The sequence below is a fragment of the Lissotriton helveticus genome, chromosome 6, assembly GCF_964261635.1.
Source record: "Lissotriton helveticus chromosome 6, aLisHel1.1, whole genome shotgun sequence".
Classification (NCBI taxonomy): domain Eukaryota; kingdom Metazoa; phylum Chordata; class Amphibia; order Caudata; family Salamandridae; genus Lissotriton; species Lissotriton helveticus.
The window spans coordinates 435,320,254-435,333,337 of record NC_136067.1 but is presented as its reverse complement, the minus strand read 5'-3'; positions in this window follow the sequence as shown (position 1 = coordinate 435,333,337).

Sequence of the window (13,084 nt, the reverse complement as noted above, 5' to 3'; positions counted from 1 at the left end):
ATGTGTAGTGGGCATGTTTTGATCATTTCAAAATACTCACACTAACTCACAGTAGGAGTCTCAGAAGTACTCCCTCACAGCGTGCACTTAAAGTGTCCAGCAAAAATCAATCCAGTGCCATCGGTACCATGGAGGTAGTGAACAACCGCTGCAGTCAGCCATCTGTGTGGAATGCACTTTGCAAGTCGGGAAGGTAGAGAACCTTCCCTTCAACTTCTTCTTGAGGACGCAATACCGTTCCTGTTCATACAACAGGATCTGATCTAGGGTGGGGGCAGAAAAAAGGAGAGGGGGATAAGGTTCAGCCAGTGTGTTGGTGGGAGAATACTCCCCAACGTTCTCAGTCTAAGGCTTACTGTATCATGGGTGAGTGTGAAACTTCCTCCTCGCAGTCGGCCGTCTGTAAGAACAAGTCTGGTTGTGAGACGAACTAGCTCCTGCACTGGTAGCATCTGCATGACGGCAAAGTTATTTATTGAAGCTTACCAGTGGGGAAAGTGTTGCCCATCTTCAGACGACTGAGGAGCATGCAGAGTATATCAATAAAGGGCACAAACTTTTTTTGTCTGTGCAACTGAATGTGAGTGGCTCTAAATAAAACATGGAAATAACATAGAGAACAGCTCCAGAGAAACGCATAATAGCCTACCTTACATTTTTGCTTGCAAATGACCAAACTTGTTAAACAAAATGATAGACTCAATTATCATCTACATTGCATCTAGGCAGTTATAAATCAAGTATATCAGTATATCTACACCAATTGGGTATATATATATAAATAATTTGTTTAATATGGACAATTATGCAAAGCACCTACCAAGGGAAGATTGAACACTCGTTTTCAGAACATCATATCCCATAATGCAAAGTTACAAATGTATTGGGAGGGCGCGGCTTACTAGGGGGCCAGAAACCAATAAAATGCGCTAAGAAAGAGTGAAAACGAGTTCGCTTTGCTTTCTGTCAAACAAGCCCTGGAAGAAGAGGCGGAATGCCTTGAAACGCGTTGGCTAAAAGAATAAGTACCTGGGAATCGAAGCGAGTGAAGAATGGTATGCCAACAGGCAGGCGAGCTGCGTGTGCCTTCCTAAGCCTTTGGCCATTGCTGACAAACTATTCACACGGAAGCCATACCGTGGGGAAGGGCACCATCTCAAGAGACTGCAAAGAGAGGCTGTGTTTGGTAACTATTATCAGATGAGCGGCACAGCGAGCCGATTCTAAATGCATTCACCTCGTTTTCCCTGGACCTTACTATAAGGAAATAATTTGTTTAATTTGGACAATTATGCAAAGCACCTACCAAGGGAAGATTGAACACTCATTTTCAGAACATCATATCCCATAATGCAAAGTTACAAATGTATTGGGAGGGCGCGGCTTACTAGGGGGCCAGAAACCAATAAAATGCGCTAAGAAAGAGTGAAAACGAGTTCGCTTTGCTTTCTGTCAAACAAGCCCTGGAAGAAGAGGCGGAATGCCTTGAAACGCGTTGGATAAAAGAATAAGTACCTGGGAATCGAAGCGAGTGAAGAATGGTATGCCAACAGGCAGGCGAGCTGCGTGTGCCTTCCTAAGCCTTTGGCCATTGCTGACAAACTATTCACACGGAAGCCATACCGTGGGGAAGGGCACCATCTCAAGAGACTGCAAAGAGAGGCTGTGTTTGGTAACTACTATCAGATGAGCGGCACAGCGAGCCGATTCTAAATGCATTCACCTCGTTTTCCCTGGACCTTACTATAAGGAAATAATTTGTTTAATATGGACAATTATGCAAAGCACCTACCAAGGGAAGATTGAACACTCGTTTTCAGAACATCATATCCCATAATGCCAAGTTACAAATGTATTGGGAGGGCGCAGCTTACTAGGGGGCCAGAAATCAATAAAATGCGCTAAGAAAGAGTGAAAACGAGTTCGCTTTGCTTTCTGTCAAACAAGCCCTGGAAGAAGAGAGAAGAGACGGAATGCCTTGAAACGCGTTGGCTAAAAGAATAAGTACCTGGGAATCGAAGCGAGTGAAGAATGGTATGCCAACAGGCAGGCGAGCTGCGTGTGCCTTCCTAAGCCTTTGGCCATTGCTGACAAAATATATATATATATATATCCAACAACCAACGTGGGTGTAAGGTTGTGTCTGTACTTAATAGAACTGCAGCAAGAAGGATTGAGAGATATGGGACAGCTATCCAACGCCTGAATGATTTTGATGAACGATGGGCATTAATCTAAATCTGTTGAAATTCGCAATTGGTTGCCATTAATTACCCATTTTGAATACAATTGATAATGGTAACCTAACATCAAAATGGGTAATTAATGGCAAACAATTGAGAATTTCAACAGATTTAGATTAATGCCCATCGTCCATCAAAATCATTCAGGCGTTGGATAGCTGTCCCATATCTCTCAATCCTTCTTGCTGCAGTTCTATTAAGTACAGACACAACCTCACACCCACGTTGGTTGTTCTGCAATACGAAGAGTACTGCCCATCGGATGTCATCCTTTGTGTGTTTGTCTTGTAGATAATGTTGGACTAGTGGAGCCCCCTGCACTGTGCATCTTATTCAGATTCTGGATCTGTGTTGTAAAATTCTCGATTTCAGTGATTGGGTAATCTGGCCAATATAGAACAATTCGTACGGGCATTGCACACAGTAAATTACATTTTTAGTCTTGCAATTGGAAAACCTGGTTTGCGTGTGTCTTTTGCCTCTGATGTCAATGAATTTATTATCTTTTGCAAATTGACATGCAGCACAGTTATTACACTTGTAATGCTCGGTCAGAGTAGCAACGCAACACACATAGCTGAGATCAGATCGGGGAGTGTCCTCGGGTGCCAAACTGAGGCATCATCCTCCGACCACAGCCCTCCACCTGAACCTCTGGGGTATGAGTTCTTCTGGGCTGCAAACCAGCCTTCCTAGAGTCATCTAGTTCCAGCTCAACTTCTTAAGGCATATTGAAATATTCATTGGTTTCCATTCTCACTCAATTCAAATATCTTTACTCGGTTATAGTAAACAATAACCATAAAAGCAGAATAAAATGCAAGTTAAAAATTAATATCTTGGCCAGCAATGTACATATTTACATATCACATTAATATTTTTAAGAAACGCAATAACAGATGCAATAACAAATGAATTTTCTAATAATTGCAATGCTATAAATGCTGATCTGCAGCATCTCAAACCAAACTTCTTTAAATCAGGTACAATCCATCTATTTCTTAATGAAACTTAATATTTACAGAAAAACATGATATGGATAGTTGATTGTAGTGAGACGTCGCCGCACGGACACTTAGACAAAGCTCTAGACCAGCCATTCACTGCAGGAAAACTTAGGGATCTAAATAAAATATACAATCTCACTCAACTTTAAACAGTGACTTAAATACTGTTTTATTCCTCCTGCTGAGGATGATGGTGATGGCAGAATTGATAAATTCTGCCGCACTTTCTAAATAATGCATCACATAGACAGCCAGGAGACCAGCCAGGAGACCTTGAGAGACAACCATAATATTGTAAATCTATCATGTTTTCAGAAAATGACACAAATTGCCCACCACTAACATCAGCTGTATTTACAGCTGATTATATGATCATGAGGAGATGATGGGGCAAAAATATCTCTTGAATAATTCTCTTTTCTGTGATGGCAAGGTAGTAATCCAACATTAGTAGAAATGGAGTCACAACTGCTCCAAGTCATATTAGGACATTATAGCCACATTACTGGTTATCAATCAAAAAGCTGGGTTCAGACAGCAGTCCTTGACAACCTAATGCTAATATGTGTAGCAAATAGATGTCCAGTTAATGACAATAGGTATGTGTTAGATCTGGGCCTTTATGCAGGGCCACTCCGAGATATTTTGTTGACAACCCCGTTTTTGTTGCATTAGGACTTTGTGCACTTTTAACTGATACCCAGAGGTAAAGTGCTTCTGCTTTCTCCCTAAAAGCATGGTGCATTTGGCATCTACCTGATTGGTACAGTTAATTTTTTTGTAAGTCTCTAGTAAATGGTACTACATGCACCCAGGCCCTGGAAACAAATAAAGCCAGTGTGCCTGCAGCACACCTTGTGTTAGCTAGGAAAGTAGCCTTTTAAAACATGCCTCTGGCCTACCCTGCAGCCATGATGCAGTTTTAAAAAGCCATTTTGGCCTGAACCTTCATTTTTAATACCACAAGGTAGGTCCTAAAGGCTCATAGGACAGGGTGCATAGTATTTTAAAAGTAGGACATGTGTTTTGCAGTTTTACATGAGCTGGCAGTAAATACATACAAAAGTCATGTTTTCTGTCGTAAGGCCTCTCTGCCACTGACTAACACCAGGTTACCTTATTACATTTAATAAGTGATAACATTGGATTAGGTGCAACTAGAGAAATGCTGTTTACACTCAAATTAATTGCAATTTAAAATACTGCTTAGTGGAAAATTTGGATTTACAGTCACAGTTCTGGAAATGCCACATTTTAAAAGTTTGCCTTGTCTTGTCTTATTTATTTATTTAGAGTTTTATAGAGTACAAACCAGACCCGTGAGGGTATCAGAGCGCTATACCGGAATGATAAGAGGTAAACACAGGGCTTAGGAGGGGAGGAAACAGTTGGGATGAGAAAAAAAAGGGAGATACATTATTTAGAAGCAGGCGGTTTGAATCCCAGGATACCTGGGGAAAAAAAAACAGGTGAAAACATTTAGAACAACAGTCTCCGTGTGGGTCGGTATCATCCAGAAAGACCATGGATAATGCCGAAATAGAGGGTGGAACAGGGTCACTGAGGTGCATGTACTGTCAGCATTAGGGGAGGAATTTGCCCATTAGGAAAGTTTTGGCCTCTTTTTTGAAGCGAGCAAGAGAGGGAAGCCTTCTGATGGTGGGTGGAAGAGAGTTTCAAATTCTTGGAGCAGCCCCAGAAAAGGCCAGATTGTAAGTAAGTAAGTAAATTCCTTATTGCATGATTAATAAAAATCTTTGCAATTGATCTAAAAATACATAAATGAGCACTTTTGCAAAGCACGTAAAAAGGCAAAAAAATAAAAAGAAAACATTTTTTATTACAATCACTTTGATATAAAAACATTTCAAAATTTGCAATATTAATAAATATAAAAATATAAATATATACAAAAGACACTTCTGTTCTCCTTAACCCCTTTGGTACTAAGGCAATTCCCACTTTTACTCTAATTTCCATTGAAATTACATGGTCAGCTTGGCTGCAGTGCATGACGAGCTGACCTTGTCATGAGCATTGAAGGCGTTAAATAGGGAAAGTTAAAAACCCAGAGGTTCCTGTGAGACACGGTCAATGCACGATTTTTGATCTTTGGAATAATGAGCTAGAATTCTTTACAAGTAAGAGTTTTTCGCAGAGCAGTGTTTTTCCAGCTCTTTCAGGGAAGAGTTTTTCACAGATCAGAATCTTTCCGGTTCATAGACTAACGGCTAGTTTTAGCACAGTGTTTGCAAATTTCATAAAGCGAACCAGTCTGCAGGCTAATTGAATGTCTTCCCCCTTAAAGCTTGCCAATAGTGCCTGTCGGTGGGTCCGCAGACGTCTTTGGTTCCAAAGTTGAGTTAATTGTCTCCTTTGTTCGTTATCTAGGGCTTTGCAGTTGCATAGCAAGTGCAGAACGTCCTCCTTTGGATCTTCGCAGAGTCGGCACTTTGTGTTGGATTCCAAGCGTCTCCACGGGGGAAAATGTTCTTTTGATGGTATTACTCCCATCCTCAACTGCAGAAAGGATTCCTTCGCCGCCCTTGAGAAGCCAGTCCCTAGGTAAGCCTGTGGTTGGAGCCCGGATAGCTCTGGATCACGAACCACCTGTGAGACCTCCTGGTTAATGCTGCTTTATCTTCTTCCAGGGATTGTATCTTCTCAGTTTTGTTAACAAGCCGCTTAAAAGATTTATGTGTGCAGCTCGCTTCCCAAAGATCTTTTAGCACTAGGGTGTTTATTGCTGCTTGGAGATAGACCATCGCAGGGCTGTCCATGTTTCTTTCCATCTCTTTGCAAAGGTAAGTGTTCATGGTGCCTATCTCTGCACGCTTTACTTTATGCCAGGATTTTACGTAAGCACCCTTGCGTGCTATTTGTTGTTTTTGTAGGCTGAACTCAAGCCTTAGTTGAGCTGGCGAGGTGTACGACGGGAGACAGAAAAGAATTCGCATTGCTTTAGCTACTACGTTATCCAAGGTGGACTCGTCACTCCCTCTCATACATTCGCTGCCGTAGGTTATCGATGGCAATAGTCTTGTTTGTAGAACGTCTAACAGAGGGATTAGGTTTGGACCTGCTATTTTGTTTTTAATACTCTTTAGTGCAATGGCCAGTAATATCCCTCTGTTCTTTATTACCGTTTTTTGTTGTTTGAAAGAGCCCTTCACGTCAAAAAATTATGCCCAAATATTTGTATTCTTTGACTATTTCCATCTTCTGGTCTAGCAGAAACCACTGTGGGTATGGCTTTTTGAGTTTTTGATTTAATATCATCACCTTAGATTTTTCTAAATTTATACTTAATCCGTTCTTCTCTGAGAAATTGCCCGTTGTGTTGATAAGGTGTTGAAGACCAACAGGAGTTTGGCTTATTAATATTAAATCGTCCGCGTACAGTAGGTTGGACAAGGTGAAGCCCCCTAGCTTTGGGGCGTGATGTTTGCATTTATCAAGTTCATTGGAGAAATCGGACATAAAAAGGTTGAGCAGGGTCGGTGCGAGGACGCACCCCTGCTTCAAGCCTTTTGTAGTTTTTTCTTGATAAACAGTTACCTGCCCCCAGTTTTATTTGAATCCAAGTTTCTGTGTGTAGTAAAATCAGTAGGTTCAACAATTTGGGGTCAGCATCCCAGCTTGAGAGCTTGGCCCAGAGTTTTCCTCTGTCTATGCTGTCAAATGCAGCTGAATAGTCAATGAAGCATACATATAGCGTTTTTTGTGTTTGATTGTGGAATCTATTAACAGGGAGAGGGCTAGAATGTTTGTCGTTGTCCCTGTATTTTTTTGGAAACCGGTCCGATTGATGGGGATTAAGTTTTTCTTTGACGCCCAAGCTGTTAGCTCTTCTAGGAGGAGCCCTGAAAAGTATTTGGCATCTACGTCAATAAGGGCAATGAGCCTGTAGTTCTTTGCTTCGCTCCTGTTGCCTTTTTTATGAATCGGGGTGATAACTGATCCCTTCCAGGAGCTCGGGGTTTGTTCTGCCACCCAGATTTGCGAGAAGAGTGGGAGCAGTTGCTCAGCCCAGTAATTTGGTTCTTGCTTGTAGAGGGCGGGGGGAATTCCATTTGGCCCTGAAGCCCCCTCTTTGCGGCCTTTCGCAATTTTTCCCTTGATCTGTAATGTTGAGCCTGGGAAGTTGGTCTCCTCGGCAAGTGGCTTTGGGCCCTTCGTGCTCTCCTTCTGGATCTCTAGGTCTTCATTTGCCTTATCGATTTCGTTATTGAAATGGATGGCTAAGTGTTTAACCCAGGTCTCCTCCATTATGTGGGAATTTACTCCAGGGGCTTTAGGATTCTCAATTTTGTTAACAGTATTCCAGAATCTTGCACTGTTGTTACTTCTGGAGTCGTAAAGCAATTTCGCCCATGTTTTTTCTATGAAGTCCTGTTTTACTTGCCATAGGATCTGATTCTTGTTGTTCTTTAATGATCTCAATTCGGTCTGTAGGTTGTTATCTCTCCCGTTTTTCCACAGACCGCGGAGAGTTCTGTTAATTGCAGTTCTTATTTGCGTTAATTTGCAAGTTTGTGGGGTCAGAAGGTAAGTTTTTGGGTTACTTGTCAGCCAGGCATGTTGTTCTTTTTGCTTCTGTGATTCATACATTTCTTGTGAGGAATTGCTCTTTGAGTTAGCTAGGCCAAAAATTTTCAGGAAGGTTTCCCAGGCGGTTATGTTGTTTTCATAGAAAGGATTGACTCTTTCCCAGCAGATCTTGGCATCTTTCGCAAGTTTTTCTGGATCGCTTGTTTTACATTTGATTCTTTTACATTTTGACGAGATCGTTAGATTTTGCACGTCAGTTGGAGTTGTTAATGCTGTCCCCTGTGCCATCAGTGTCAGTTCTTGCGGGAGATGATCGCTGCAGTCTGTCGTACCAATTTTAAAGTCGTTTACTAATGTGAAAAGTGAATAATCTATCACTGTGCTGGAGTTGAAGTTGTGGAAGGTTGCAGCTTGAGGTCGGTCCCCCGGTGATCGGCCGTTTATTGAAATGAGGCCTAGGTTTGTTGGGTCCTGTAATAGGTTCTTAGATAGATTTGTTTGTTTTCCCCATGGGCACTCTTCCAATGAAGGGATCCCCTTTTCGTTTAAATGATCTTCTAATCGATGGTTGTTTCCTTGGCTCTTTGAGAGGAACATGTTAAAATCACCTGTTACAATAAGGTTCAGGGTTTCTCCTTCCGTTATTAATTTCGTCAGTTCCAACACCAGGGTGCAAGTAAGTATTTACCAAGATTAACTGTTGTCTATTTTTTCCCAGGGTTGAAAATTCCAGCTGTACTGCATTTATTCTATTATCTATTCCAGATGTATTTTTGTTCCGCAATTACTTTACTGTGTTTATAGTTTTTATCGAGGTGTATGTAGTTAATCCTCCTTTCTGGTGACCGAACTTTGAGATTCTACTGGCTGGGAGGTGGTATGTTTTATAGCCGTGGAGGTGAAACGGCTCTACCAACCAGGTTTCTTGTAGTGAAATTAGATCGTACTGCTGGAAATATAACAATAGGTCTTTGTTTGTGGTTTTTGGACCTAGCCCGTTTATGTTCCAAGAACACAGTTATAGCGATGGCTTTATTTTTGGCACATTCCCGATTCCTTCTTCAGACTGTCATGGGCCGATATGTCTAGTGTTGATAGTTTTTGCTACCCAATCCCAGTCTTGTCTTGGGTCCGGTTCGCCTTTGTTTCTGGGCCACGGGAGTTCTCTGTCCTTTCCTTGGGCTGAGCGTCCTCGGGCTCATCTTAATATGGATTTTTTGGGAGCGCCAGGGCAATTTTTTTCCTGTGTTGGATTGATGTATTCTTGAAAATTGCAGAGTAGGGGTTCAGGGTAGCCCGGATTGTGATACGGTTTTATTCAAATCCCCCATGCCTCCAGTTGCCTTTCCTCCTTTAGGATTTTTCCCGCCAGATCCCCGGAAATCCAGGTAGTTTTTGTTATTTCCTGTTCTGACAGGTGCTTATGGCTGATGAATTCAACGGCCTCCAGATCTTGGGTTTTTATTCTTCCTAGGTTTGTGATTGAGTTTAGCACTCAAAGGATGTTGCTTCTATTTAGAATGTCCTCTCGGCCCTTAGATCTGTACTCTGGGATAAATAGTATTGATTTATAGTCGGCGAGATTGTTATCTAGAGGTGGATCGGGTTTTATTTCAAATTCTGTTCTGTGGGGTATTCTGGTGACTTGGTGGGCTTGCCCTGTTGGATTCAGTGATTCCATGTTGAAAATTTGATTGTGGATTGCGTGATTGTTGTAATCTAGTAATTGTTCGGATTCTGTTTCATGGGCTTTTCTTCGCGGTGTTCCGGGGGTTTGTGGGGCTTGCCCTCTCCGGTTCAGTGAATCCATGTTGAGCTTTACCTCAGGGTCTTTTTTCTTTGTTGTTGGGGCCGTGGTGATGGCATGTTCCCAGAAGTCTGAGCCCCCTGTTTTTTGTAAGGCCATATTTCCAGCTGTTTTTGTTCCCACTTTTTGCCCTTCTAAGGTATTTATTGCGCTCTTATTTTTGTCCCTGGACATTCTTGCTTGTTCACTTCCGCCTCTGGTCCTTTAGTCCTGTTGGCTTGTGAAAGATTGGTCTGTGGGGATGTTATTTCTGGTCCCGTTAGGCCATGATCGTTAAAGGGGCTCGGCTTGTGGTTTGAAATTGGCTTGTCGATAGTATTTCCTTGTACAATCTCAGGTTCTATCGCCGTCTTGTTTGCCTGTTGGAAGAAGGATTTTATGGAGCATCATTTATTTCTCCCTTTTCTCTTCATTTTCCGTCGTTGTTTTGATGTTTGCATTCTGCCGTGCCATTGGTCTCCTCCTTCTGAATTATCTGGCAGCTCTGTGGAGTTAGGCTGCTGCTGTTGTTGTTGTTGGGGCAAGTGTGAGGATCCCACATGCTCTGGTCTCAAGCTTTTAATCCTTTGTGGTTTTTGTCCGTCCTGAACTCCCTCTTGAGCTATGCTCAGTTCGTACATTTCTTTAGACTGGGTTTTTATGCTGTTTGATTCCTTGGTAGATTCACGGTGGTTCGGATCCTCAGTTTTCTGCTTTGGGGCATGCTCCACATTTTTTATTTCTTCACTTCCGATTACCCTTGCTGCTCCTTCTCTTTGAGTGCTGTTTGCAAACTTTATGTCTGTTAGGAGATCGCTCATTACAGCCAGAAGGGTGGCTAGTTTATCGATAATTGAATAACAGGTGCAGCTTGGGGGGTTGATCACGGTTTCTGATTGGGCTCTTTTGATCAGCTCATTCAGATCTAGTAGCTTGTTGTCGATGTTGATGACATGAGTGGTTAGGTGTGTTAGAAGGTGTAGTTGGATATCCATCTTGCCGAATGGTATTCCATAGCTTTTGTCGAAAGATTCATGGTGTTTAGGAGGGACGCCCATAGTCCGCTCTCCTCCGTAATAAGTGCCTTTGGTACTTCATGTATCTTGTTTTCTATGTCCTGCAGTGATGTATCACACTTTCCCTGGGAATAGGTTTCCACCATTTTTTCCCACTCTTCCGTTGTCAGGAAGGATGAGTTAAATCCGGCTGTACCCGATGACTGATCCTGTGGGTTATTGATGTTCTTATTTTCTAGGAATTATATTTTAGTTTGATTCCGAATGCAGTTTGTTTTTGTTATTGAGGATTTGTCTGTAGATTTGTCTGTTGATGAGTGGTGGGGTCTTCTGTCTCCTTCTCTTTCCTGTTCGTCAATGTCGTTGCATCCCTCCTGTACTTCTACGGGGCGATGAGGAAATGGGAAGAGAGCAAAGCTGTTTATGGCTGTTGGTACTGGGTCTTGTATTGTATTTAGCCCAAGATGGCTAGGTTGAATTATGATGTTTGGTTCCAACGCCACTCTTGGGGTTTCCAGCGGCCTTAAGGAGTACCTGTTTGTGAGGTTTTGCATAGTCCAGTTATAGCCCTTCTCTTCGACTTTTTCCTCTTTCTCGTCTGCCCGTGATTGGGGCTCATCTTTGCTACATTCTGCACTTTCCATTTGCCGCCTGGATTGATTCCTTTCTTTTTCATTAACTTGATCTCTGGGATCTTCTGTGTTAAGTTCAGGCGTTGGCTTCAATGAATGATTTGTTGTTGTATCGTTGTTCAGGGAGTTTGCCGTGACTGGATCTAGTGTGTCTGAACTTTTTATGAGAATTTTTTCCGGGCACGAGGGGGAGGGAAGGCTCTTTTGTGTGGCGCTTTTGTGATTCAACACAGCCCCGGCACCCTTTATGAAGGAGAATCTGGAATACATTTTTGGTTGGAAGAGAGTTTTTTGTGATTTGATCTGGTTTGGCACATGTCCCTCTGCTTCTACTTCCCTTTCCTTATCCAGTTTCACTAAGATTTCGTCCTCCATATTGCTCTGTGCGTCGGTTCTCATTGATTTCTCCTGGGTATTGGCAGGCACTTTGAGGATCTTATTTTTCTTTTTTCGATTGCTAATCACTGTTGAAACAGACCGCCTTTTTTTGCCTGATCTCATAACTGGTTCGTTACCTGAAGTGTCTGTCTATCTAAGTCCGGAAACGCGCTGTTGTTCCTGTTATTCCTAAAGGGAGTCGTAAAGCTCCTGCTTCTACGCCTCCCTATTGGTTTTCCTGCTTGGCGGTTTCAGCGTTATACGCTTTATATGCTGCTTGGTGATTTTGCCAGGTCAATCCAGGTGCCAGGTAGCCGGGTAGCTTCGCTTATTTTTAGCCAGCCTTCTCCTTGTTTTTTGGACACTTTATCACCTTTATCACCTATATCATCTTTTACTTAGTTGCTTAGATTCTCTTAATTTCTCCTGACCACCTCCACTCCCAGAATTAGTGACGTGACCTACCGTGTGCCACTTGTCCTGCCTTGCCCTGTCTACTGCAGTTCACTGTGCGCGGTACCCTCAAGTTGCTGGATCCGCCAAGGCACAGCCACAAACAGCCACAAACAGCAGAGTGGAGCAGCTAATGCGGGGTGATGAGAGCGCAAAGCGCAAAGCGCAAAGCAGGAGGCTGGCAATGGTGGCAATGGTGCGCAAGGACTGATGGAGGCAGGCTGGCAGGCGAGGGTCAAATAAAGGGATAAATGAATTAGTTTCTCTAGGGATTATTTCGCTGAGGCGGGCACTGATGCGAGTACTGTAGACACAGCTGCCGTCAGCTGCTGTCAATCACGGCTACTGATCACAGCACGGCTGAAGTCTGTGCAGTTAGTGCCACCGCTGCGGTTACAGGGAAGCAGAGGACCCGGGGGACGGGAGGCGGAGGGAGGGGAACCTGAAGCCTTCACCGCTGTGGCTCACCTCCGGCTCCACCCCGCTCCGATGCTTCCGCACCGATGAAGCTGGTGTGGCCGCCGCGCCTACTTTCTCAGCCCTTCGTGGGGGCCCTCTGGGCTCGGTTCCTGCCTGAAAAATCCTGCCGTGCAGACCCTTCACTCGCTGGGAAATCGAGTCCTGAGCCTCGCTACTGCTGAGCCTTCCCCTCGCCTGCTTTGGCGGCTGCGGCTGGAAGGAAGTCGAAGGTGGGAGATATGTTGCTCTCTCACTCCACTCCTCCGCTCCGCATCTCAGCTCTCAGCTCTCTCGGCTCTCCTGCAGAAGCGGGCTCACGGGCTCACGCTGAATCTGCTCTGGATGTACTGGAGCTCCTCCGGTCCTAAAATGAGATGCGAAGGCTCTCGCGGTTCCCCACTGCAGCCCCCTGCAAACCGCCGCAGAACACTTCCACTCGCATCCTGCTTGCGTCTGCTCCGACCTCCGACAACCTAGGGAAATAAGTAGTCAACACAAACTGTACAATTAAGCACAGTCTTGGGTCCACCAATCAGGTCCCTCCAGCATCCACATAGCC